Source organism: Empidonax traillii, unplaced genomic scaffold, assembly GCF_003031625.1.
Source record: "Empidonax traillii isolate 1590-97213 ecotype Southwest subspecies unplaced genomic scaffold, ASM303162v1 scaffold1196:size187323, whole genome shotgun sequence".
Taxonomy (NCBI): Eukaryota; Metazoa; Chordata; class Aves; order Passeriformes; family Tyrannidae; genus Empidonax; species Empidonax traillii.
The window spans coordinates 136449-141651 of record NW_020956389.1 but is presented as its reverse complement, the minus strand read 5'-3'; positions in this window follow the sequence as shown (position 1 = coordinate 141651).

Genomic DNA, 5203 nt, shown 5'->3' with positions numbered 1-5203 from the left:
AGGGCAGGGACCCCACGGAGGAACCCTGGCAGCCACCCGCGGGCTGAGCCCAACCCCACGCTGGAGCAAAATGCTTCGCCTTGGCATCCCTGGTTATTTGGGATCGGGATGCTCCCGAGCCGTAGAATTATTTAGGTCGGAAAATACCGCCATTAACCACGCGGTGCTCGAGGGGAGAGAGGGAGAGGAGCGAGGAAGAGCAGGTGCAGAGCAGCAGAGGAGGAGGAGGAGGAGGAGGAGGAAGGAGTTTCCCAGCGTGGCTGAAGCAGGAGAGCCCCTCACCCTCAGCCCCAGCCCCCAGCAAAGAGGGGACACAGCAGGACCCAGCACCGTGTGTGCCACACACGCTCCTGCTACCTCTGCAGAGCCTGGGCTGGCGAGGGGGCAAAGCTGGCACCCCAGGTCAGGGCCAAGACCAGCAGGTACTGCTGCACCCTCCTGCTGTGTCCCACTGCCATCCTGTCCTCCAGGGCAGCCTCCTGCCGTGCCAGCAGCAACTTCCCATCCCAGAGGGGACGATGCTTTTATAGCCCGGGATGCTGCATCCCTGCGGGTTCCTCCTCCCCTGGCTGGGGGAGGGCTGGGAATCCCACGGGCAGGTGGCTGGATGCTGGCTGTGACACTCCCTGCCGAGGGTGGCACATCCAGGAGCTCCCCCCCGAGCCCCGTGGGAAGAGCTGGCGGGGGGGGCTGTACAGACCTGGGAACCCTGAACCCACATTCCTTGTGGTTAATTGCTCCCTGTCAGCACCCAGCCATCACTGCCAGGGCACAGGTACCTGCTGGTACCAGCTAGGACAGTCTGGCCAGAGAGATGCCCCACTGTGGGGAGGAATAATGGGGTTTTCCCCAAAGGCCTGGGTGTGGGAATGGCAAAGGACACTCAGCCACAGCCCCCCAGGCCATGGAGACATCAACTGCAGATTCATAGCCCTCTGTGCCCTCCCAGCACAACAAGGGGAACCCTCCCAGCGAGGGAGCAGAGCCCAGGGCAGAGAACAGCAGAACTCATTGCAGTTGTTACATGGGGAATTAAATCAGGGGCAAGCCCAGCCCTGCCCTGTGTTTTGGAAGGGAGATGCTGCTCTAAAACCCTCGGTGTGGGGGCTCCCTCACACCGGGTGCATCCCTGGCCCCCAGGTCTCTCTGTGTCCCCCCTGGCAGTGCCCAGTCCAGGGCAGTGGGGGCTGGATCAGCCCCGTGGCTCCCAACCCAGGGCTTGGGCTCGCAGAATCTCGGTGGGAAATGACTGCAAGGGCAATAAAAAAACATTCTTGGAAGGAACCTGGCCACAGCCTTGCCCCTGCCCCAAGACCCCCAGCTGCACAATCCCCCTCCCGTGGAGGATGGGATTTGTTTAGGGCACCGCTGTCCCCGTGCTGGAGCGGGGCTGAGGACAACACCCCACGAGCCACAAACATCTTCCCCCCAGCCTGGGGGGGGCTTAAACACCTCCCTCCCCTGTGGGATTCTGGCTGACCCTGGCAGGCACCGAGGGCTCAGCCCCGCGGGTCCCACCCCGCTCCCCCAGCCCTGACGTCTTTTCCCACGCCGGCCCTGCGTCAGCGGGGCAGCCTCGTGCCCCGCCACAGGTTGCAGGGGGGTGCAGGGGTCAGGAGGCAGCGGCCCAGCCCGGGAGCCACAGCGACGTGAGAGAGCCTGGCAGGGAGCCACGGGACATAAATCCCCTTGCCGGGCATCCCACGGGCTCTGCCAAGCCCCGCTCCCCCAAGGACAGGCGGGGGCTTCAAAGGGAAGGGGCCACGTCAGCAGGGAAAGTGGGCCCAGGATGTGGGGCTTTCCAGCCCCTCTCTGCCCCAGGGCCACGTTGTCAGGAGCCCTGAGGGGTGTTGGGTGCTCTGGGCAGGGTTTTGTGCCGGGAGGGACAGATGGGCTCCTCTCCCATGGGACATCCAGAGCAGGACCCAGCTGGGAAGGGGAGACACCCCCAGGCACGGATCCCAGAGGGAAACGACCCTTCCCTGCCAAGGCAATGGCACCACAACCCCCTTGGAGGGCAAACCAGGGGGAAACAGGCAGAACCAACTTACCCAAAGCCATCAGAGAGCTGAGGGCCGGTGCCTTGCAGTGGTCAGTGCCAGCCCTGAGATCGGCTGTCCCTGCTCCCAGCTCAAGGATGTTCCAGCACAGGACGCGTTCCCCGTGCAAGGAAAACCCCACAAGGCGTTTTCCAGTCACCTCTGCCAGCACTGAGCAAGGATGAGCAGCTGGAGCAGCGGGGGAAAGACCTTTAAATAACCTACAAAGGTGCTTTTGTGCCCAGGCTCAGAGGAACAGGGGCATGGGAAGGACAGCCACAGGGATGGATACAGGACATCAGCCAGCTCTGGGACCATGCTGGTTTCGTTCCCAGCCCTTCAGGTGACCCAGACCTGCAGGGAAGATGCTCAGCTCTTCCCACACAGCCTCAAAACATCACCTAACCTGAATTTGCAATGACAGAAGGTGCCAGAGCTTCAGGGAAGGCTGCAATCACCCCACTTGATCCGTGTGCTGCTGCTGTGGGAAACCTGCTGCAGTTTGCTCCAAAAGCACGGGGTTTTATCTAATTACAGATTCAATAAAGAGCAGCTCATCTGGAAATAGCAGGGGAATGCTCTTCAGTCATTTCCCTGTCTGCTTTCAAGGAGTCAAGTGATTGAGAGAATTGAAGGAAAACGCTTTCCAGAGAGAAACAATCGCTTTCCTGCCAGATATATTTGTTCCTCTCTCGTGTTGGGCTGAGCAATTGCTTTTCCTAAAATAAAATCTGAGATATTAAGTACTTCCCTCTCTAAATGGAATCATTAGGAAGTTTCAGTGGAACAGCTTTTATTTCTTGAGGGATCCTTTAAAGCAGCACAAAAAAGCAGCACACATTTCTGGCCTTCCCACGCATTTTACTCGCTCTCCTAGTCCCTGGGTTTGTTGGTAGTAAAAACACACGGGGCTTGTGAGGATCCTGATTCCCGGTGACCAAAAAGCTCCAGCACGAAAGCAGCTCTTGGGAAGGGCTTAGAGGAGGCTCTGGATGGCAGCAGCACTGGGGGAATTCAGCGCTGACGTCAGCAGAGCCAGGGCAAACCCAAAGCCTTTGCTTGAAACCAGAACTGCTCTGGCACAGCCAAGCAGGGATTTACTGAGCCGCAGGGAAAACATTCCCTGCAATGAACTCCAGGAGAGCAGCTCCAGCTTCGGGCTGAGGATGCTCACAGCCATTCCCTGGGGCTCCTCAGAGCCTGGAAAAGCTGTGGCTGCCCCATCCCTGGAAGTGCCCAAGGCCAGGTTGGACAGGGCTTGGAGCAACCTGGGCTGGTGGAAGGTGTCCCTGCCCATGGCAGGGGGTGGCACTGGGTGAGCTTTAAGGTCCCTTCCAAACCATTCTGGGATTCCATGATCTCTCAGTGCCACCCAGGGAAGATGCCCCATCCTGGCTTGATTTTCCCAGCAGGGTGAAGGGTTGGCACTTTACAGCACCTGGGCACCTGCCATGGGGATGGGGCACTGAAGAGTGGGAACCACCTTCTCCTGCACCTTGTGGTGCCTCAAGGACTGTTCCTCTTTCCTCTGCTGAAGGCCTGAAGATGAAGCTTGACCAGGAAAAGTTGCTGTGGAGCCCAAGTGGGAATTCTCAGCTGGGACAGAGCAAAGACAGGAATAGGATAAAGGCACTGGGGAGGCTGCAGCCCTCCCTTACTCACATCACATTCCTGCCAAGAAGCTCATTCTCCCCTTTTCAAGAGTCTCCTGCTGCAATCCAAGTAAAGACCCACTTCCCAAAGCCAGGGATCCATTTCCCAAAGCCAGGGATCCATTTCCCTTAACCAGCCCTCCCAGGCACATAAAGCAGCTGTGGGTGCTTGAGGAGCTCTGCTGGGAGCTCACCCTCTGCAGCCCAGGGCTCAGCCCGGCTCTGGGATGGCATTAAGGTGCCCAAATGACTTACCCCACATCACCTGAACCTCCCCAGCTCTGCTTTCACCTGGTGCCAACCCCCTGCACCCCTGGGCAGGGGGGCTGTACCTGCCAAGGGACAACAGGCACAGCCACCAGCTCCGGGAGGCCTCGCAGGGAACGGGTTTAACTCCAGCTCGTTAATTAATTCCTGCAAGTGAAGAAGGGTTTCTGTGCAGGGACCGGCTTTGATGTGATTGCTGTGGTTTAATTAAGCTGCTGCTGGCACCCAGCTTCCCAAGGTGCTCAGGGAAGCCTGGCTGGGCTCTGTTCAGCCGCGCTCTGATCACACAGAGTTATCTGACCAGTTCTCCATCAGCGCTGGCTGCGCTCCTGGGCTGAGGAGAACTCCTTCAAAATCATCTGAGGGGCGGTTGGGAGAGCTCAGCACTGCCCTCAGCATCCCTCCTGCCATGAAGGTGTCCCTGGTGTCACTGGGACACCTCTGGGCCGGTAGTTGGCACCTCACAGCGTGGGATGAGCATCCCACGGAGCATCCAGCAGTGTGGGTCCTCCTCAAGCGGGGATGAAAGCACCTGGTACCTGGGCCTGGGCAGGCATCAGGTGCTGGAAGGTGTTCCCCCGGCCCAAACCCCTGCAGAGCTGCCCCAGTGCCCAGCAGTGCTGTAAATGCTCCATCCTGCAGATCCAGCTCATCCCACAGGGACCAGTTCAACGGGAACCATGAGTCCTGGCTCTGGAACACCAAGGGTTTGCTCCAGGCCCCCTCCCAGCCCAGCATCCCTCATTAATTAATGACCCCAGATGTCATTTGCTGTTTCATGGTGGCTGAGTCTGGCTGGGGTGATTTACTCTGCTCCGATCAGGTCAGGAAATGTTAATGTGCTTTAATGGGTGTTTTCCTAACCCCCCACCCGCCCTCTCCCGTGGCTCCCGGGCAGCCTCATCCCCATGGGATGCATGGGAAGGCAGTGCCACGGCCCCTGCCTGCGTGCCAGGGCTGCCCCAGCTGCCTGGGGCTGGTGGCCAGGGTGGGGGGGAGGAGGCCACGGCCACCAGAGGGTCCCTGCGCCACCCCCAGTTGTGACCATGGGAATGGCCCTGTGCCACCTCCAGCCATGAGAAGATCCCTGTGCCACCTCCATCCATGGGAAAGTCCCTGTGCCACCTCCAGTCACGCTCATGGGAAGGTCCTTGTGCCACCCCCAGCCACGGCCGTGATGCCTCTTTGGTGACACCAAGAGGTGCCAGAGCTGGAGCCTCAGGAAAGGAGCCCAGTCTGAGCTCA